This window comes from Pleurodeles waltl, chromosome 5 (assembly GCF_031143425.1).
Source record: "Pleurodeles waltl isolate 20211129_DDA chromosome 5, aPleWal1.hap1.20221129, whole genome shotgun sequence".
NCBI lineage: Eukaryota > Metazoa > Chordata > Amphibia > Caudata > Salamandridae > Pleurodeles > Pleurodeles waltl.
The window spans coordinates 46,695,877-46,718,566 of record NC_090444.1 but is presented as its reverse complement, the minus strand read 5'-3'; positions in this window follow the sequence as shown (position 1 = coordinate 46,718,566).

Genomic DNA, 22,690 nt, shown 5'->3' with positions numbered 1-22,690 from the left:
TGCTTTCATGGGCACAGATGGTGCCCATTTCTGCATAAGCCAGTCTACACCGGTTCAGGGACCCCTCAGCCCTGCTCTGGAGCGAAACTGGACAAAGGAAAGGGGAGTGACCACTCCCCTGACCTGCACCTCCCCTGGGAGGTGCCCAGAGCTCCTCCAGTGTGCTCCAGACCTCTGCCATCTTGGAAACAGAGGTGCTGCTGGCACACTGGACTGCTCTGAGTGGCCAGTGCCAGCAGGTGACGTCAGAGACTCCTTCTGATAGGCTCCTTCAGGTGTTGCTAGCCTATCCTCTCTCCTAAGTAGCCAAACCCTCTTTTCTGGCTATTTAGGGTCTCTGCTTTGGGGAGTTCCTTAGATAACGAATGCAAGAGCTCATCAGAGTTCCTCTGCATCTCTCTCTTCACCTTCTGCCAAGGAATCGACTGATGACCGCGCTGGAAGCCTGCAAAACTGCAACAAAGCAGCAAAGACGACTACTGCAACTCTGTAACGCTGATCCTGCCGCCTTCTCGACTGTTTTCCTGGTGGTGCATGCTGTGGGGGTAGTCTGCCTCCTCTCTGCACTAGAAGCTCCGAAGGACTCTCCTGTGGGTCGACGGAATCTTCCCCCTGCTACCGCAGGCACCAAAGAACTGCATCACTGGTCCCCTGGGTCTCCTCTAAGCACAACGAGCGAGGTCCCTTGAATCCAGCAACTGTGTCCATGTGACTCCCACAGTCCAGTGACTCTTCAGTCCAAGTTTAGTGGAGGTAAGTCCTTGCCTCCCCACGCCAGACTGCATTGCTGGTAACCGTGACTTTTGCAGCTACTCCGGCCTCTGTGCACTTCCGGCGGAAATCCTTTGTGCACAGCCAAGCCTGGGTCCACGGCACTCTAACCTGCATTGCACGACTTTCTAAGTTGTCCTCCGGCGGCGTGGGACTCCTTTGTGCAACTTCAGGTGAGCACCATTTCACTCCTCTTTGTAGTGCCTGTTCCGGCACTTCTGCGGGTGCTGCCTGCTTCTGAGAGGGCTCCTTGTCTTGCTCGATGTCCCCTCTGTCCCCAGACGCAATTTGCGACATCCTGGCCCCTCCTGGGCCACAGCAGCATCCAAAAACCTTAACTGCACGATTTGCAGCTAGCAAGGCTTGTTGGTGGTCTTTCTGCGGGAAAACACCTCTGCACAACTCTCCATGATGGGGGGGATCCATCCTCTAAAGGGGAAGTCTCTAGCCCTTGTCGTTCCTGCAGAATCCTCAGCTTCTACTGTCCAGTAGCAGCTTCTTTGCATCCACAGCTGGCATTTCCTGGGCATCTGCCCATCTCCGACTTGCTTGTGACTTTTGGACTTGGTCCCCTTGTTCCACAGGTACCCTCAACTGGAAATCCATTGTTGTTACATTGCTGGTTTGTGTCTTTCCTGCAGAATTCCCCTATCACGACTTCTATGTCCTTTGGGGAACTTTAGTGCACTTTGCACTCACTTTTAAGGGTCTTAGGGTGGGCTATTTTTCTAAGCCTTACTATTTTCTAATAGTCCCAGCGGTCCTCTACAAGGTCACATAGGATTGGGGTCCATTCGTGGTTCGCATTCCACTTTTGGAGTATATGGTTTGTGTTGCCCCTATCCCTATGTGTCCCCATTGCATCCTATTGTAACTATACATTGTTTGCACTGTTTTCTAAGACTATACTGCATATGTTTGGTATTGTGTACATATATCTTGTGTATATTTGCTATCCTCACACTGAGGGTACTCACTGAGATACTTTGGCAGATTGTCATAAAAATAAAGTACCTTTATTTTTAGTATATCTGTGTATTGTGTTTTTTTATGATATTGTGCAAGTGACACTAGTGGTACTGTAGGAGCTTCACTCGTCTCCTAGTTCAGCCTAAGCTGCTCTGCTAAGCTACCAATATCTATCAGCCTAAGCTGCTAGACACCCTATACACTAATAAGGGATACCTGGGCCTGGTGCAAGGTGTAAGTACCCCTTGGTACTCACTACAAGCCAGTCCAGCCTCCTACAACCCCCCAAATCTAGAGGGACACAAAGTGAGAACACAACTAGGAAGCACAAAGATATTAGACTGGCTTATGGGGGGCACACTCATTACGCATCATAAAAACGCACTAATGACTGTTGCCGAACGCACCTGGAACCGCTATGTATCAAAGGGAACCCGTGTACCCCTATACTCACCAAAGATTCCCCTACTAGCCATACCAGGGATAAATAAACTACATGATACGCTGAGCCTAGTGACATGAACTGCAAAAGGTTTACAACAGATCGGCGACCTATATGAAGACGAGCAATATATTACATACACAAAACTGGCAGAGACATACACTCTAGGACCAGGTGAATTCATCACATATGGGGCAGTCAAAGGATTGATACGTAAAACATGGGGCCAAGGTAACTCAGAACCACCAATAGTACCCGCACTACATGAACTACTTGCAGATATTGGCACGCCATCAAGCATCTCCCGTATATACCGCATAGTACAAGCCTATCCGGTAAAAACACAAACACAAGCTAAATCATACTGGGACAAGGCCCTGCACACACCCCTCACAGAGCAGCAATGGACCATGGCCCTCACAACCACACAGGAAATTTCCCGCAATGCCCGTTTCAGATTTACTCAACTTAATTATCTACACCAGACATATTTAACCCCACTTCGCATTAAACGTATGTTTCCACAAGCAACATCCGAGTGTCCACGATGCAGAACCACGGAAGCAGATTTTTAGCACATGACCTGGATTTTGCCCACCACTACTTCGCACATGGCACAACGTCACACAACAGATAACCAAGTGGTCGGATCTCTCGCTAAATCCCACAGCTGAATCCTGCATCTTAGGCATACGCCATAGGCGCAACGAGGACAACCAAAAACACAGATGCGCAGACCTAGCGTTTATCATCTTTAAATGACTCATGGCAACACAATGGAAGTCCCCAGATATACACAGATGGACTAAAGATCTAACCCACTGGACCAACGCAAAAATACAAGTATTAAACACATTAAGGGACGTAGGGATTGTGGTTAAACATGCGGAGATATGGGACACCTTCCTACAACAGCTACTCGAAAAAGACGACACGCGCCCGCCCTAGATCACCGGTAAAACACATACACCAAATAAAAGTAACAACACATTCCTGCTGAGAACCTCCCCTCATTACCCGTAGCCTTTCCCAAAAGAAAATACATGGAACATTTATACTGAACCCCCAACTCCCCCGCAGGCCTTGCCGTTCCACCAAACACCCAAAAAAATGTCGTCAAGTCCCCCAGTAGATCATCTCCTCCGCCAGCATCTTCCCTACCCCCTCAATCTACTATATATCTTTTCTCCTTCTCATTATTTTTTATTTTTTTTCTTCTCTTCCTTTTTTTTTTCATCGTTCTTACAGTGCTCATTTAACCAAATGTAACAATGATACAAGCTGTAAATCATTAAATAATTAACATCATAAGATGATAAGAAGCAAGAAGGTGGTAAAGGAACTCCACAACTGCATTATAATCAACACTGCTTATTAAATCACTGTAAGAATTGTTCATTAAAATATTCAATACAAAGATTTTTTTTTTTTTTAAAGGGATGGTATACAAATGTTTTATACATTTTGTGTCAAAACCAAACGAGTGAAGGGTGGAAAACAATATTTTCAATAATGTAATCAAATGTTTTTTCAGCATCCAGAGATATGGCCACAAGAGGAGTACCAATTTTTCCACCCAGACCAAGAATATTGGAAACATTCTGGAATTGTCTGCAGCAGGTTTGCTCTTAATAAATTGGTCACATTTAACAAGAAGATGGACAATGGCTTCCAAGCGGGATGCAAAAATCTTCGCAAAGATCTTGAGGTCATATTTGATCTGTGATTACAAACTTTGGATCTTTATCTGGTTTAAGGATTATGACTATCAGGGCTTCTAGAAAGGAACAACTAGCCTTGGAATCAGAGATAAGGCAGTTAAACAGTTCTAACAGTTTGAGAGCAAATAATTGAGAAAGGGAAGGAGTAACTTTGAAAAAGAACCCATCAGGACCAGGTGACTTGGCTTTTTCAGAGATTTAGGCCCTCATTATTACATCAGCAGTCTTTTCCCAAGACCGCCGATGCCAGGGGTGCCAACATACCGCCAGCAGTACCGCCAGTGCTAGCGGTATGTTTGGCACCACATTTTGACGTTTCCTGGGCCAGCGGAAATGTCACCACAAAGTTGAAGCCTGCTCGTAATGGAGCCGGCGGCAATGTTGAGGTGCGTCTGGTACAGCAGCACCCATCGCGCATTCCACTGCCCATAATTCGGGCAGTGGAATGCGCGATGGGGCTGTGCATGGGGTCCCTGCAGTACCCATGCCAAGTGCACGGGCACTGTAGGGGCTCCCAGGGGCCCCCAAGTCGCCCAGACCACCAGCCTTTCCTTGGCGGTGTTTACCGCCATGGGCAGGCTGACCTGCTGGATTACAACCACCGGGACTGCCAGGCTGGAGGCTGGCGGTATCGGCATTATGACTGCTGCGGGATTGCCACGATCATAATGTGGCGGTAAGCATCGCCAGCCTGTTTGGGGGTACTACTGCCACATTATCACCACCCGCCAGGGTCATAATGACCCCCTTAATTGCCTCTAATACCTCGTGAAGTGTAATATCAGCCTCCAGCTCAGCAAAAGTATGCAAGAAATGGAGATTTAGGAAGGCGATCAAAGAAGTGCTGGTTAATGAGTGCAGGAAGTAGTGTGTCCATATTGAGGGGCTTATTTACAAGCCCTGTGCACCACCAGTTTGTCACTCTTTGTGACGCACAAGCTGCACGAGGGGAAGCCCATATCTATAAGGCCCTTCAAAGCCACTTTGCATGGCTTTTCATGGCCTTGCAGATATGGTGTAGGCCAATGCAGTGCAGGTTGCTGCTTTGACTTACATTGCATCAGGGAAGTGTTCCATGGGCGTTGCAGTGGGTTTTCCCATGCATCATCCATGGGTTTTGATGTATTCCCAGATTTACAAGAAGGAATGAAAAATTAAATACCCGATATCTTGAATCTGTAAACCTAGGAATGCATCAAAATCTTACACCTTACCCAGGGGAGGTGCAACAAGGAGAAATATATTTATGTATCATCGTTTTCAACTCTTTCTATGTGTGCTGCAGAATGCAGCACACATAGAAAGAGGAAAAATGCTCCATGGATTGTTTTTGTGCGGAAAGGTGTCCCTTCCTGTACAAATACAATCCTGTCTGTGACACTGGCATCATTGTACCATGGTTCAAGGGTGCCTGCATCGGCACAAGGCAGCCCATTGTACACCAGTGCATGGGAAGAGGACAGAAATGCACAGTATCTTATAGCTTCAGCAAATTTCTGCCCTTTCCCTGTGGCATAGGGCAGCAAAGCAATGTAACTTGCTGCGCTGCCCTGCAAAACAGGGCTTTGAAATAACCCCCAAAGTAAGGACTGAAAGTTATTTGATATATCAGAGTTGGATATTTATGTGGAGTTATCAGATTAATTAATAATGGGTCCAAAAGCATTATGCTACGATTTAATTTTTAAATAGTTGGCTAACATTTCACCAGCTTTATGTTGACCTCCATGGAAATTAGATTTGACTCTAACCTAAATGTTGCAGGTAGTACATAAGAGAAAAAGTAGAATTGAAATTTATGAGGGTTGCAAGTTTTCCAACCATCTAGACACAACTGCTGATTGAAATGCCTTATGAGATTTATCTGATTTAAATGTATATGTAGGATGTTCTATCTGTAAAGGGACCCAACCACTGGTTAAAGTCACCTGTCACAATAATATGGGAATTACAAATATTTGCAATCTTTACCTTAATATTATGTCAAAAACCATGGTCAGAGTTAAATGGACCATAAACATTAAACAGAGAAATGTGTTTCTTATGAATAATAGCATTAACCAACACCCATCTACCATCAGAATCAAAGTCAGTGGCTGTAGCCTGTATTTGCAAGACTTTATGACAAAGAATAGAACCCCACCCTTACGTTCAATAGCAGGAGTAAAGAACCCATTGTTCCAACCCAACCCATTGTTGTTACAATGTAACTAATTCAAGAGCATTACAATGAGTTTCCTGTAAAAATGCAACTTGGGAATTAGGTTTCGAGAAATGTGAAAGTACCTTTTGTTGTTTAATCGGATGCCCAAGTCCATAAACATTCAACGAGGCAATGTTAAACATATTGAGTACTTGAGGATAAGGAAGTAAGAATATGAGTGACAAGCTGCAAAAGAGGGAAGGGAGACAAACTAACACCATTTATTAAAAGAAAACATGGGAAAATGATTGATATAAATGCACTCACAAAATATGGGTAGAAAAAGGAAAGGAGAGGGGATACAAAACAAAGCAGAAGAAGCAGATGAAAAATAAGCATCCAGATCTGAAAGGAAATTTACTGGGAATCAATACGAGGTGTGTCAGTGCCATAAAAAGAACAACAGAAGAAAACAGATAAAATAACACATGGATAAACATCCATTGGACAGAAATGTAGAAACAAAATATAAGAAATGCTTGTGAGACTCTTAAGGCTTTTGTGCAGTAGTATTCATAACATGAGATGCAATATTCTGAAGAAATATTTTGAATTTAGCAGGATCATCAAAGGATTTGGAGGTGCCTTTGTAAGCTATTGCATAAGCAGATGTGAAGAACATCATACCATATGTTGAACTGTCTCTATTAATGCTTCAAAGCAAGCAATTCCTTCTACCCTACTAATCTTTTGAGATTATTATATTATGGCCAGACCAAACAAGACGTCAGTTATCCTTGGTGGCTTTCAGGACATGCAGAAAGTCTGGAAATGCAAGGAAAAGCATAATACTTCCTCAAGGCTTAGAAGAATGAGCATTAAGTCCACCAAGACAATATTCTTGCTGTAAATTGAGATGACCAGTAGCAGGAAGGCCAAGACGTTCTGGAAGACACTTCTTCAAGAAGATAAAAAGGTCAGGAACCTCAAGTGCCTCTGGGAGACCATATAGATGAAGATTATTATGATGTTTCCTGGTCTCCAAATCTTCAGTTTGGAGTTTGAGTTTCAAGATCTCCCGTTCAAGCAGATTAATTTCAGTAGCTATATTTTGAAGGGAACTAACACACTGTTCTTATTCAACCATTTTACTCTCCGTAATAATCCATCGATCCTCAATTTGTTAAAGTTTCTCATTTGTAGTACACATAAAGGTTTGAAGGCCCCTTACCTCATCAAGGATGGTATCCAAAACTGTGTTATGGGAAGACATCATAGGTGATGGAAGATCATTGGTCACCCTCTTATGTTTTGTGTCAGAGGAGATGGCCTTAGCATTAACAATGATTTCGCTGGCCATGTTACCGTTGGTGTGCAATATGATGAAGAATCCTGTGAACTGATTTTATTCTGCATATATAATAAAATAATTTTTCAGGTGGAAACTGAAGTTGTAGGTGTATTACCACACAAATCAGTGAGTGATAAAATACCCCTCTGAATGTAGCATTTAGATGACAATGGGGATTCACAACATTCACAATGCAGGAAAATACTATATTGATGTTGAAATCCAATTTCCAGAGCTACTTGCTATATCGTAAAGGCACTTTGTGAGGTAAAGAAGAAAAAAATGCAGAGGAAATTTACAATTGTTCAGTTAAAGAGAGTTTTATGACAGCATCAAAGTTGCAGTGCTCAAGGTTGCTAAACATATAATGAAGACATTAGGAGTGTGAAAAAATTAAAATAATGTCATAAAAATAAATGTGAGTGGCGCACTGAGAAAATGGCAGCCATGCGCTAATCTTAAGAGATCACTACCACAGCACTGCGGTATAAAGCAGAACTAGATGGAGTCCGAAGGTATGCTTGAAAAAGGCCTTTACAAGCAAGAAACAGCCTTTATTAGTAAGGAAAGTTCCTCAAAACGCCAGAGCTCACAGGGCTGCTGCCATCTTGTACAGTGTGGAAGCCACCCCTCCAGTTATAGTTATAACTTCAAATTATAAGTTGCACTCCTCCCAAAACTTAGTGTAACTCACGGACCTCTATTCATGTACTGCTGACAATACTCTGTATGAAGGTCTGCGTGTTATAGTGAGTTTTGAACAGGGCGCAAATCATTACTCAAAGTTAGAACCATAACTTTAGAATTTCTAAGGTATGTGTAGTCTAAGTTGGTTTTGTATGAAAGTAACAACTTAACTTTGTCTAACTATAACTAAGCTTTAATCTTTGTTTTTTCAAATATTGAATATTTATATATCTACTTTTGTGGCAGTTACTTTGTTTCCAATGGGAATGAGTTGTGCGCAATACTAAGTACAAAGAGCACGGAATATGTGCTTCTATATGTTTATATGAAGCAAGGCATTTTAAATCCATTGCATTACGTATGGGAGCCCAACTGCTGGGGTCGGCATGGCTAACCTTTTTTAAAACAGCAGCTTAACTGCAGTATGACTTGGTGAGCTTGTTAGGCCTACCTTAGATTGCAGCATGCACTGTCCATTTGGCATATCTACATTGTCAGTATGGAGGCAAAACTCTGCTTAGCAATATCTGGCCTCCACTTCCTGAAGCTTCCTCTGTCTCCCCATACAACCACTGTCATTGGGGAGATACAAGTTTGGAGACATAAGTAATGTGGGGCCAGATGTACCAAACGTTTTAGCAGTTGCAACATTTTTTTCAATCAATACATGTCTTTCACAATAGAACAAGGGTGTTTATAGGATTGTGAAGGAATTTGCTCACTAAATGGCAGTGTAAACAACTATTTGTACAGTATTTCTTGTTAAACACAGTAGGAATCAAAACATAAGCCTGTGCCATGAAGGATCTACAAAAAGCTAAATGCCTTCCTGATAACAGATAATTTAAAAAGCATACATGAGTTTGCTGTTCACCCAAAAACCATCTGAAAAATGACTGCATTTTCACCATTACTCAGTGCAACACTGCATATTACTGACGAATGATATATGTTTTTTTCAATGTGGTCCAGATTCATTGGTTTTCCAAGACAGGCAAAAAACCAGGCAGCTTGTGAATACAAACTCTTGCTTTGACCGCAGTAAAGTTACAGCTTTTCAGGGGAATGATTTGCTGGCACCCCTTGCTACGTTAGACTGGTCACCGGGGTGCCACTGCACACAAATTGGGACTTGCTGCACTGGACATATTCTATTTCTAGTGATCTCTGAGTGGGTTATTCATTCATGTAATATTGTTTGGAGTTCCACTTTCTCCCTGAAATTGGGACAGGACCGATAGTAACCAGACACACTCGTGTCCAGGATTGTCAGCAGGCTAAAGTTGGGGCTCTGGTCCAACTGGTATTTCTTCCTCAGCATGGTATACTGAACTAAGGGAAACATTTAAGAAAAGTGGAGCTGTATCCAATGCAGCACCGCTTTTCTATCATGCCTTAGCACACCCATAACGCCACCATGTGTGAACCGTGTTTAAGATACGGCCCACCATGTTGGTAGTTAGGGAACTAGCGTCAAACATTTTTATGCTAGTTTGGCGCATTGCAGGATTAGCATAAAAAATGTGCCTGCTTTTAATGCCTGTGCTGTGCAGGAGTTAGAAATGCAGCAAAAAAGACAAGATCACTTGGAAAAGCTTCACAATGACTTTATTGATGCCTCTGCAGAGTGGTAGTCTCTCTCGGACTGGGGTTACACACATAAGTTGCTTATACACACAGTGAAGGCTGGCATATGATGAAAGCTGGCATTGTTCCCTGTGCCCCTCAATAATCATGTTATGTGACACAAAGACAACACAATTACACATAAAAATAGAAAAAAGAAAAAGCTTACCTGAATAGCTTCGTATTTCTACACGCTGGTCCTCAGGCTCCACTGAAGGCACTGTCTACCAGCCTGCCCTGAGGACAATCCTTACACTTCTCTCATGCTGCTGGCAGCATGAGAGCAGCATTAGGATTATACTTAGTGCCCTGGCTTGCGCTCCTAGGCAGACGGGGAGCATGTGCCTGCGCTCTACAACCCGGCAACACAGTGCAGTTGGAGAGAGCTCATTGCGCATGTGCGTTTGGCCGTCCTGAGATGGCCAGCCAAACACACATGCACACTTGGGGAAGTGCACACCACTCCCTCTCCATGCTCAGCATCTCCCATGGCCCCACCCTTCGAAAAATAAAAACAATAATAAACATTGTTTACTATCATTTTTATTTTTCAATTTGCAGCTGTGGCTGCTGGTGCGGGGGGTGACGCTGCTTTGCCATAGTGGAGGAGCCGCCGTTGGTGAATTGAGACAGTAGTTGATTGAGTTAATGATGTCTTTGGTGAGGACACTGGTTCCCTGCACAGGTTTAAGTTCACACCATCATTCTTGCTGTTTGGACACCAGTGGAGCTGTGTGAATACATTCTTTCCTGTTGGGTCTCTGGAGACAACTGGCACTGAGGCTACCTAATGGAAAAGGTTTGACTGCCTAGTTAGATTTGCTTCTGGGCTTATGGCTATCTGTTGGATCTCTTTAGTGTTAAGATGTGAGCAGTATGTTAACATCTTCGTGACCATGTGGTGCAAGCTGGCCCACCCACCTTAAAAAAAATGCTATGTGCAACAATGATTAGCTGCAGTAATTAATCTGGAAGGCCATTCCCTTATTAGTATTAATATATATATATATATATATATATATATATATATATATGTATGTATATATATATATATATATATATATATATTTAGTAAAACACAACTTTGTTATAGTTAGGAAAACTTTATTTATTCTTTCTATAAAAAAACAAACTCAAACGACACAGATATTTGAAATTCTAAAGTTATAAAAATATTACTAACAATTTTAGAGAGCTCCAGATTGGACAGTCAAGACCTAGTATTATATCTAATTTTGGAATGCAGTAATGTGAAACTATACTACAGGGTTGGCGAATATTTCAAGTTGGTAAATAATAGGTTGAGCAAAGATATGAAATGTTAATTTTATTGATTATATTGTTAACCCCTTGGGTGTCCAGGACGTAACCATTACGTCCAGCTAGAGGCCCACGGGGGAAGCACTAGCGTTCCCCCCGGGGGCCTGGCACCCCCCTCCCATGAGCAGGGATGGAAGGGGAATCGCTTCCCCTTCCACACCGCCCCCCCTGACCTCCCCGTGGCGTCTGGCACCTACCTCTCCTTGCTGGAAGGCAGAAAGCCCACCAGAGACCAGGGATTTTTTTTTTTCTCCAAAATAAGAGGGTGGAGGTATGGCCATACCACCCACCCCAAATAAATGGGGTCAAAGTTGTTCTGCCCACTAGTGGGCAGATGGGGCAATTACCCCCAAGCCACACCTTTGGTGGGCAGAAAGTAGTGGGGTGGTGGCTACCAACCAGTATGGGCCTGGTTATGCCCCCACCCCAACTGAAGGGGGTAACAGCCTTTCTGCTATCCCTCACACATTAAAACATCAAATCCCACGGCAAGCAAGAGGAAATTTGATTATTTTGGGTTTTAGTTTACATTTGGGCCATGAGAGCTTGGCTAACTCTCAAAATTGTCCCACTTGTAATGGTGAGGGCTGCACTTTTTGGACTTTCAGACGCTGCCATGTAGTAAAATCCACAAGACCTAGACACATCTGAAAGCTAAACATCTGGATGATTCCAGGGTGGTGTGCTTCACATGCACCCGCACCATTTTCTTACCCACAATGCCCTGCAAACCTCCAACTTTGCTGGAAATCACACATTTTTCACACATGTTTGTGATGGAACCTTCCGAAATCTGCAGGAATCTACAAAATTCCTACCACCTAGCATTGTCTCATGTATACCGATAAAAATTCTGCTGCACTTGTGGGCCTAAAAATGTGTTTTTTCAAACTGCCCGTTTAGACCCGCTTTGGTACCCCCTCACTTTCGACATGTTTTTGGCTCTTCCCTGTCACAGGCACTTGGCCACCTTCACAAGTGAGGTACCATTGTTACCAAGAGACTGAGGGGAACGTTGGGTGGTAGGAAATTTGTCTTGGTGCGGTGATCCCACACAGAAATGTGGGAAAAATGTGATATTTTATCTAAATTTGAGGTTTGCTGAGGATTCTGTGTAAGAAAACATTGGGGGATCCACACAAGTCACACCTCCCTGGACTCCCTCGAGTGTCTAGTTTTCAGAAATGTCTAGGTTTGGTAGGTTTCCCTAGATGGCTGCTGAGCCAAGGACCAAAAACGCAGATGCCCCTCCCCGCAAAAACAGGTAGTTTGTATTTGAAAATGTTGATGTGTTCAGATAGTGTTTTGGGGCATTTCCTTTTGCGGGCACTAGGCCTACCCACCCAAGTGAGGTACCATTTTTATTGGGAGACTTGGGGGAACACTGGGTAGAGATTTGTGGCTTCTCTCAGAATCCAGAACTTTCTGTCACCAAAATGTGAGAAAAAAGTGTTTTGTTGGCCAAATCTTTAGGTTTGCTAAGGATTCTGGGTAACAGAACCTGGCCTGAGCCCCACAAGTCACCTCATCTTGGATTCCACTTGTGTCTAGTTTTATAAAATGCACAGGTTTGGTAGATTTCCCTAGGTGCCGGCTGAGCTGGAGGCCAAAATCTACAGCTAGGCACTTTGCAAAAAAAAGTCAGATTTTAATGTAAAAATGGGATGTGTCCATGTTGCGTTTCCTGTTGCGAGCATGAGGCCTACCCACGCAAGTGAGGTACCATTTTTATCAGGAGACTTGGGGGAACACAGAATAGCAAAACAAGAGTTATTGCCACTTGTCTTTCTCTACATTTTTTCCTTCCAAATGTAAGACAGGGTGTAAAAAAGACGTCTATTTGAGAAATGCCCTGTAATTCACACACTAGTATGGGCACCCTGGAATTCAGAGATGTGCAAATAACCACTGCTTCTGAACATCTTATCTTGTGCCCATTTTGAAAATACAAAGGTTTTCTTGATACCTATTTTTCGCCTGACACTTATATTTCAAAGGACAGTGGTCTGACCTCACACAATGGATTGCAAACTCCCTACAAGGACCCTGACAGAAGGGATTGTACTGAAAAGGGGGCTTGTGCACTTCTAAGCCACTCTTTGAAGTATCCCCCACTTCAAAGGCACATTTGGGTATATAAACTGGATCCCTGACTATACCAACTCAGACACTTCTTGGGAAGACATTCTGCACCAGAACCTGCAACCTGCCTGGCTTCCCAAAGGACTCACCTGGACTGCTTTGCTGTAAAGGATTGCTTCCTTGCTGTTTTCCTGCTACCTTGCTGGGCAAGGGCTTGGATTGAGCTTGCCTCCTGTTTCCTGAAGTCTCAGGGCCAAAAGGACTTCATCTCGGCAAAGAAACACCTTGTGTGGCAAAAAATGACGCACAGCCTGCCAGAATCGATGCACAGCCTGCCCAGTGGCGAGAAAAGCACTGCATCGCCGAACCGGAATGATGCAGTCTGGCTCCCCAAGGGGAGAACGATGCAGCACCAGCATTGCAACCGGAACTTTGACGCACAGCTCACCGGGCTGAGGCATCGCTGAGCCGGAACGATGCAGCCCGACTTCCTGTGAGAGGAATTGACACAGTGCCAGCCGTGTGGCAGAAACCTCCCCACATCATCCACCGGACCAAGGCAGCACCTGTGACATCATCCAGCTTGCTCAAGATTTCCACGCATCGTCCCTGGGCGACAAAAGACCCCACATCGCAAAGAGGATTCAAGCCTGCGTGCCGGAATTCAACGTAAAGCCCTTGCTGTGTGGAAAGGAACTGACGCATCAAATGTGTGTGCCTGGAAATCCGACACACGCCCTTCGTTTTCCACGTCTCTTCTCCTCTGCGGTCTTCGTGCATGTACCTTTGACGCAAACCTGGTACTGTGTACTTGCAAGAGACCATTGTTGCTTTTAAGTACTAAAGACTGTTTTTATCATTTCAAAAGTGATACTTCAACGTGTACTTATCAAATCTTGATCATTTTGACTTGCATTTAATCAGATAAATATCTAATATTTTTCTAACTCTGTGTGCTGTCTTTCTGTGGTGTTCTCATTGTGTTATTGCATGATTTATTGCACAAATACTTTATACATTGCCTTCTAAGTAAAGCCTGACTGTTTAGTGCCCAGCTACCAGAGGGTTGGCACAGGATAATTTGGATTGTGTGTGACACACCCTGATTAGGATTGTGATCCCTATTTGGACAAGCGTGAATATCTCTGCAAACTAGAGACCCCATTTCTAACAATGTGCCTTTAGCTGGACATTTGGGGCAGGATAAGACCTTTGAACGGCTTGTCACCCACTTTTACTGGTCACCAATGCTCAGGCACTCAGATGCTCATTGCAGGTCTTGCCAGACTTGTCAGGCAAGTGGCAAGTGTGGGGAGAAATGTAAGGCTCCCCTCCAGCCTTTTCCAGTGGTTAGTACCCCCTTTGAAAGGGTCAGTATGGACATTGTGGGACCTCTGGATCCCAAGACAGCCATGGACAATAGGCTCACACTGGTCTTGGTGGACCATGCGACCCAGTACCCAGAAATCATTTCTCTGAGATCAATCACTTCCCCTGTGGTGTGTCGTGCGTTGATGGGGTTTTTTACCCCCATGGGGTTTCCCAGGGAAGTGGTATCTAATATGGGTACCAACTTCATATTTACTGATATGAAGTCTGTTAGAAATGGGGTTTCTGGTTGGCAAGGGAATGCACCTAAGCCAGGCAGAACCCACCCACTCTAGTCAGGGCAAGGGAGTTACATGTCCAAGATAACCCCTGCTCACCCCCTTGGTAGCTTGGCACGAGCAGTCAGGCCAAACCCGGAGGGAATGTGTAAAGCGTTTGCACAACACACACAACACACGTGATGCAATATGTACACCACAAAGTATAGACAACACTGAGCTATGTAAAAATAAACATTACACGTCAGTAATACCTGCTACCTTAGCAGTTGTCAGAATGCTACACAAGTTACTAATACTCTGCAAGAATAAGCAGTTGTCACTATAGAACACATAAGTACTCAGGGTTCTGCAACATAAGCAGTAGTCAGAAATTACAATAAAGAAATATATGTACTTGTCATGAACACCTCATAAATATCCGTAAAAGGAACATTAGAGAACCTATGGCAAGTCAGAAAAACATTTATCAGCATGTCATGCCCTTAAAAGGAACATCAACACTCATATGCGTCATCATAACAAAAACAGGTTTGTATAACAATTCTAGCCAGTCCAGTATAGGTAACTAAGAATCACGTTATCGTAGTGAAAGAAAAGTACCTGTTTAGGGCAAAAACTTCACTTTCCATGCCAAGAAGATCACAATAGGGGCCCCTGGTGCTCCTAGGCATGAAGCGGGGGACACGCATTGATCCTGGGGTGAGGGGGCGGTATGCACCCCCTCCGGAGATGAGTTTCAGGCCTCGCTGGGGCCTGCGCCTGAATCAGGCGTGACATGTTCTGTGGGACCCCCCACGGGTCGCAACTGACCTTCTTGCGGGGGGCACTCAAAACAGATGCCCAAAAGAAAGTCACAGGGCGTTTGCACCCCTAAGACAGTGGCTGGGGGAAAGGAACTCCCTTTTTGCCCCCCTGAACTGCAAGGTAGGAGGCAGCGCCCTCATCCTCGGTGCAGCTGCCTAAGTAAAAGAGTGGAGCAGAGGCTTCCCTCCTGCTCTGAGATGGCCGCACCCGACACATTGTGCGTGCCACTCTCCTGCCCTTCCTGGGCCCCTGCGGTGATGCTCCTTTCCAGTAGGAGCCGGCGTGTGCCCCGGGGCACCTCCTATGGTGAGCAGATCCCCGGGGGGGACAACTAGGAGCGCGCCGGCTCCGATCTCTGTTGTTGTGGTACCCTGAGGGCACACAAGAGCGCACGGCCAACACGCTCGTTGACAGCCAAGCACCTGGGTCGCGGCGGTGAATTATGAGCCCGAGTCGCGGCGGTGAAGTCTTCAGCAAAGCGCCTACAGAGCGGGGCCCTACAGGCAGTGCTCTTCAGTGCGCTTTGCCCGGGCTGTGTGATTCTTCCTCACCACAACACGCTCATCTAAAGCACCTACATCCCCCTACAAGCGTTAGAAGGTGCTTTAGGGGAAAATTGCAGCACTCCTCGTGAGGGAAAGTTTACAGGGCTGAGGGGCCAGAGCACCCTACTCCTGGAGACAAGAAAGGGGGAGGGAAGTACAGGGCTGGCAGGCCCGGCAACAGGTCAGCACAAGGGGTGCAGGTGATGGCAGTTCATCCTAGGGACCAAGCAGGTCACAGGTCAGCACAGCGGCAGCAGTCCAAGGTGGTCCTGGTGAATCCATTCAGCAGCATCCTATGTCCAGTCTCAAGTAAGTTTTCTGGAGTCCGAAGAATATCTAAATTGTGGGGAAAATTCCCCTGTACTTATTCTCAGTTTACAGTGTGTTTTACAATGAGGATGAGAGGGGGTTTCAATGAGTCACAACTGGTTCTGGAAGTGCCCCTTCTCTCCTCAAGCACAGGCTCCAAACATCAGTGGGGGGTAAGCGACCCTATTGTGCAAGGCCAGGGCACAGCCTTTACAAATGCAGGTTTGCCCCGCCTCTCCCTTCTCTCAGCCCAGAAGACCATACAATATGTAGATGCACCTCTGTGACACCTCCACCCTCCCTGTGTACAGGCTGTCTGAAAAGTATGCACAAAGCCCAACTGTCAGTCTGCCCAGACATGGATTGGAGTCAAGCTGCAAAACAACAGAGTCACAAGCACATAGAAATGCTCACTTTTTAGAAGTGGCATTTCTGTAATAAAAAATACACATACACCAGTAAGCAACATTTCTTACCACCATTACAACCATACCAAACATGCCTACGTTACCCCTCATAAATCAGACAATACCCCTTATACATAAGGCAGGGCATTTCTAATGCAATCCTCTGAGAAGGCAGCACTCATAGCAGTGAGACACCAACTTAGGCTGTTTGTCACTACCAGGACAGGCCAAGCAACTTGGCACATGTCTTGCCTTCTACATACATGGCATCCTGCCCATATACCTTGCTACGGTTTACCTTAGGGGTGACTTACATGTAGTAAAAGGGGAGTTCTGGGCCTGGCAAGTAAATTTAGATGCCAGGTCCCTGTGGGCGAAATCTGCGCACACAGGCTCTGCGCTAGCAGGCATTAGATAGGATTGAAAGGCTACTTCAGAGGGTGGCCCACTAGTAGCATTTAATTTACAGGCCCTGGGTTTAGGGATACCACTTTACAAGGGACTTTAGGTAAATTAAATTTGCCAATTAGGTACAAGCCAATCATACTAATTTTACAAGGGTGAGCACATGCACTTTAGCACTGATTAGCAGTGAAAAAGTGCTCAGAGTCATAACGTCAGCGAACAAGGGTCAGAAAAACAAGGAGGAAAAAGGCAAAAAGTCTGGGAAATGACCCTGTAAAAGTCCAACAAAGTCTATGTGGCAGGAGCGTGGGGTAACATATAAGTTGACCACTGTCAGAGCCCTTGAGGTGGAAGTGGGACATCCTCTTGCCATGCTTCTGTTCGCCTACAGGAAGGTGCCTCAAACGACCTTGGATTTAGGTGGTCATTCCGACCTCAGCGGTCTTTCTTCCAGACCGCCGAGGCCGGGGGAGACAGAATACCGCCATTGCCGGCGGTATTCATGCCTCCCTATTCCAACATTTCCGCTGACCCAGCGGAAATGGCACATCAACATTGCTGCCAGCTCGTAATAGAGCCGGTGGCGATGTTGATGTGCAGCGGGTGCAGTAGCACCCGTCGCACATTTCACTGCCCGAAATTCGCATGGGCAGTGCAGGGGCCCCCAGGGGTCCCGTGCGTCCCCTTACCGCCAGCCTTTCCATGGCGGTGTCTACCGCCACGGACAGGCTGGCGGTCAGGGACTCATAATCCCCAGGGCAGCTGTGCTTGCACCGCTGCCCTGGGGATTATGCCCGCCAGGCGGAAACCTGGCGGGAAAATGGAGGGGCCGGCGGTATGGCTGTGCCTTTTGTGCCACGGTCATACTTGCTGGCGGGACACCGCCAGCCTGTTGGCGATGTTCCCGCCAGCAAACCGCCGGCCGCCAGGGTCGGAATGACCCCCTTAGTCCTTTTGAGCTACTGTATGGCCACCCTGTTAGGGGACCTTTGAGTCTGGTGAAGGAGGGCTTAGCAAAAGCCCCCAGTAAACTTCCCCAGGATGTATTTAGCTATATGCTGGCCTCCAGAAACTAGGCTGCCCGCTTCGGGGCTCTTGCACAAAAGAAACTGGAAGCAAGCCAAGCAGACAAGAAAACGGTGGTATGACCAGAATGCCACTCTGGTCGAGTTTCAACCTCGGCACAAAGTGTGGCTTATTCACTAATGGCGCCAGTGAAGCCCAGGGTTCTCCAGGACAAGTGGACTGGGCCATTTGAGGTGGTAGAGCGCAAGAACAAAGTCACCTACCTGATGGACTTGCAGACTCCCAGGAACCCCTTAAGGGTCCTGCATGTAAAACGTCTCAAACCACACTTTGAACGGACTGAATTGTCCATGCTCCTAGCAACAGATGATGGGGTTGAGGAAGGGAGTGATCCTCTTCCTGACCTCCTGTCTGCTGGAGAGAAAGATGAGTCTATGGGAGGAGTGAATCTCTCCCCCTCCCTGACCTCAGAACAACAAAGGGATTGTCACCAGTGTTGGGTCTGTTCACCTCCCTGTTCTCCTTGATGCCAGGGTTCACACACTTGTGCATACATTATATTGACACTGGGGACAGTCCCCCATTAAAATTAAGGTTTACAGGGTGACTGATAAGGTCAGGGCTAGCATCAAAGATGAGGAGTCTGAGATGTTATCCCTAGGGGTGATTGAGTTTTCTAGCAGTCCTTGGACCACCCCAGAACTCCAGTTCTGTGTGGACTACCGGGATCTCATAGCAGTCACTAAAACTGATGTGCACCCCATTCCCCGACCTGTTGAGCTCATAGATCGGTTAGGAGCTGACAAATACCTCAGCACGCTTGATTTGATGTCTGGGTATTGGCAGAGTACATTAATTGAGGGGTCCAGGCAGAGGTCAGCATTTTCTACCCAAGAAGGACACTTCCAGTTTAAAGTGATGCCATTTGGGATGAAAAATGCCCCTGCCACATTCCAGAGGTTGGTCAACCAGACGTTGACTGAGCTGGATGACTTCACCGCAGCATACCTGGATCACATTGCAGTGTTCAGATCCACGTGGGAGGAACATTCGCAGCACCTCTGCAGAGTGTTGAAGGCCCTGCAAAAGGCAGGCCTCACTATTAAGGCAAGCAAGTGCCAATTAAGGCAGGGCTCAGTGGTGTAATTGGGACACCAGGTAGGGAGTGGCTAGGTGGCACCCCTAAAGCCAAACATTGACACCATTCTGGCTTGGGAGCCTCCCAAGACCCAGGATGAGGTGAGGGCCTTTTTAGGCCTCATCGGCTATTACAGGAGGTTTATCAAGGGATATGGCACCATTGTTGCCCCCTTGAATAAGTTGACTTCAAAGAAGCAACCAAAGAAGATGATCTGGACAGAGACTTGCCAGACCACTTATGATGCCCTGAAGCCTATCATGTGCACAGCAGCTGTGCTGAAGGCACCTGACTACTCCAAGGAGTTTGTTGTGCAGTACTCTCACAGTTTAATTAAGAGGACCTGTAGCCTTCATTAGCAGGAGGTTACTTCCCAGGGAACGTAGGTGGAGTGCAATAGAGCTTGAAGCTTTTGCTGTGGTCTGGGCGCTGAAGAAGCTAAGGCCCTACTCGTTTGGGACTCACTTCCAGGTTCAGACCGACCACAGGTCCCTCAGATGGTTAATGCAGATGAGAGGTGAGAATCTAAAACTGTTGAGGCGGTCCATTTCCCTACAAGGGCTGGACTTTATGGAGGAACACCGCCCTGGCACAGAACACACCAATGCTTATGGTCTGTCCAGATTCTTCCACCTTAGTGAGGTTGGGTAGATGCTCCCCACTTTTAGCTGGGGGGGGGGTGTGTTAGACTTGGCATCCTTGGCGTGGTTTCCCCTAACATTTGGCTCTGTTTCCCAGGTTGTTAATGTGTGCTGGGCTCTGCTTTTCCTGTTTTTGTTACTCTGGGCACTGACCAGTGCTGAAGTGCAAGTGCTGCTATGTAAAATGTATGTGTAATTGACCTTCCATGATTGCCGTATTTGATTTACTAATAAGTCCCTAGTATAGTGCACTAGATGTGCCCACGGCCTGTAAATCAGATGCTACTAGTGGGCCTGCAGCACGGGTTGTGCCACCCCCATTAGTAGGCCTGTAAACATGGCTCAGACCTGCCATTCCAGTGTCTGTGTGTACAGTTTTTAAATTGCCAATTCGACTTGGCAAGTGCACTCACTTGCCAACAAACGCTATACCTTTCCTTTTTATACATCTAAGGCACCCCTAAGGTAGGCCCTAGGTAGCCCCATAGGTAGAGTGTAGTGTATGTTAAAGGTAGGACATGTATTTATGTGTTTTACAAGTCCTGACAGTGAAATACTGCCAAATTTGGATTTCACTGTTGCAGGGCCTATCTCTCTCTTATGTTAACGCAGGAGCTGCCTTTCCCTTTGAGAGCAGATAGAAATTTGGTGTTTGGAGTCCCTGAACACACAATTTAAAAATGCATCTTATGGAAAGTACACATTTTCTTGCTTAAACCATTCTGTGATTCTGCCTGTTTGTAGATTCCTTGTCTGGGTCAGACTGACAGTTGGGCTGTTTGTGCATCTACACTAGATAGTGACTCAAAGGGTGCTAGGGTGTAACCTGCATATCCTGATGGGCCGTCTGGGCTAGGCTGGAGGGTGGAGTGGTCACTTACACCTGAAAGGGCTGTGCCTGCCCCCACACGAAGCAGTCTTCAACCCCCTTGTGTGTCTGGAGCAGGGCCTGGGCAAGGCAGGATCCTGTAAACAACAGAGACTTTTCTTTGAAGTTGGGAAACTTCAAGGGTAGAAAGGGGTATAGGTATCGGACCCAAAACCCCAGACTTTAGATTACTTCAAGGCTTCAAGAGGAACCTCTGCCAGGAGAAGAGCTGAAGAGCTGGGAAGTGCTGTCCCTGCCTCAGACTGCACTTTCTTGGGTTATCCTGCAGGTGCCTTCTGCCTGTGAAAGGGATGAAGACTGGACTTTGTTGTGCATTCCTGCTTGAGAGGTATCTCCAAGGGCTTGAACTGAGCTTGCCTCCTGTTTTTGAAGCCTCAAGGATAGCAAAGGTTTCACCAACCAGCCTCTGAGTCTGCATGCTGTGGACTCCAGCTTGCCAGAGGGTGCCATTCCAGTTCCTGGGCCCCTGGAAGTGAAATTCTGGTAAATAACCTGTAAAACGATGCCGGATTACTCCATACGATTTCACTAAGGACGCCACTGCCTGAAACCTGTGACACCACCTACACCTGGATCCATGGACCTCGCCGAGCTGCAACAACCCCACCCTCAACGTAGGCTCGACGTGGCAACAGCCGCTGATGTCCACACAAACTCATGAGTTAGAGTGTCATACACCAGACATTTTTGACACCTGACTCCGTCACAGCGCCTGTGACGTGATCGTGACCACGTGAGGTCGCCCCGCAGAAGCATGATTTCGCAGGACTTCAACTTTGCCAAGGTGCCCAGGGACCAACTCTTTGCAACCGACACCGCCTCACCTCCACCGCTCCACAGTAAGGACCTGACGCCTCTTCGTGATACCTCTGCTCCTTTTCCCCACAGCACCAGAACTGATGCCGCATCGGCTCGCTCCCCAACTCCGTGCACCGGCCTGTTTTCCCCATGTTTTCCTAAGGTACTGTACCTTGGTGGGTCCATGTGACTCCATGAACGGCGCCAGGGGCGTCTCATTGTGGGAAACGATTCCATCACGACGCCACTTTAACATCAGATTGCAGCATTTGTGCCTCTAGGCACTAGTTTTTGTGTTTTTATTTGCTAAAGTCATATTTTTACTTGTGTATGGTGGATTTGTATGGTATTTGGTCTTGTTTTATTTAGATAAATATTTATCATTTTTCTAAACCTGCATGGTATCCATTTTATAGTGTTTCACTGTATTACTGTGTGTGTTGGCACAAATAATTTACACCTTGTCTCTGGGTTAAGCGTTTCTGCTCATGCCTAGCTACCAATGGGGTGAGCGGGGTGTGTCTCTGTTGCCCTGACTAGATTGAGGGTCCCTGCTTGGGCAGAGTGCAAACTGACTGCCAACCAGAGACCCCATTTCTAACACTGTGGAATTCAAATATGGATCTACAAAAAACGATAGCTCGCTATGTGACTTGTTATATAACAAAGTCACAGAAGACAGAGATGAAGGAAATGGGGAAGGAGAGTTCAGCAGAAAAGAATCTGAGCAAGAAATTGTACAGTTTTAGTTTGAAAATGCTTTTGCACAGGGAAACTTGATCTTAGGAATGCGCAAATAGGTTGAGCTTAGCAAGTTTATTCTCAAAGTCTAGAGAAATTGTGTGGGTAAGCGTAGGCCTTGCTCTCTTGCACTCACTGACTCACCCATACATGGACTCATGCACTCAATCACTCACCGATACATGCACTAATTCACTCAGTCAATCACCCATACACCACTCTTTCACTCACTCACCCACAGATAGACTTATGCACTTAATCGATC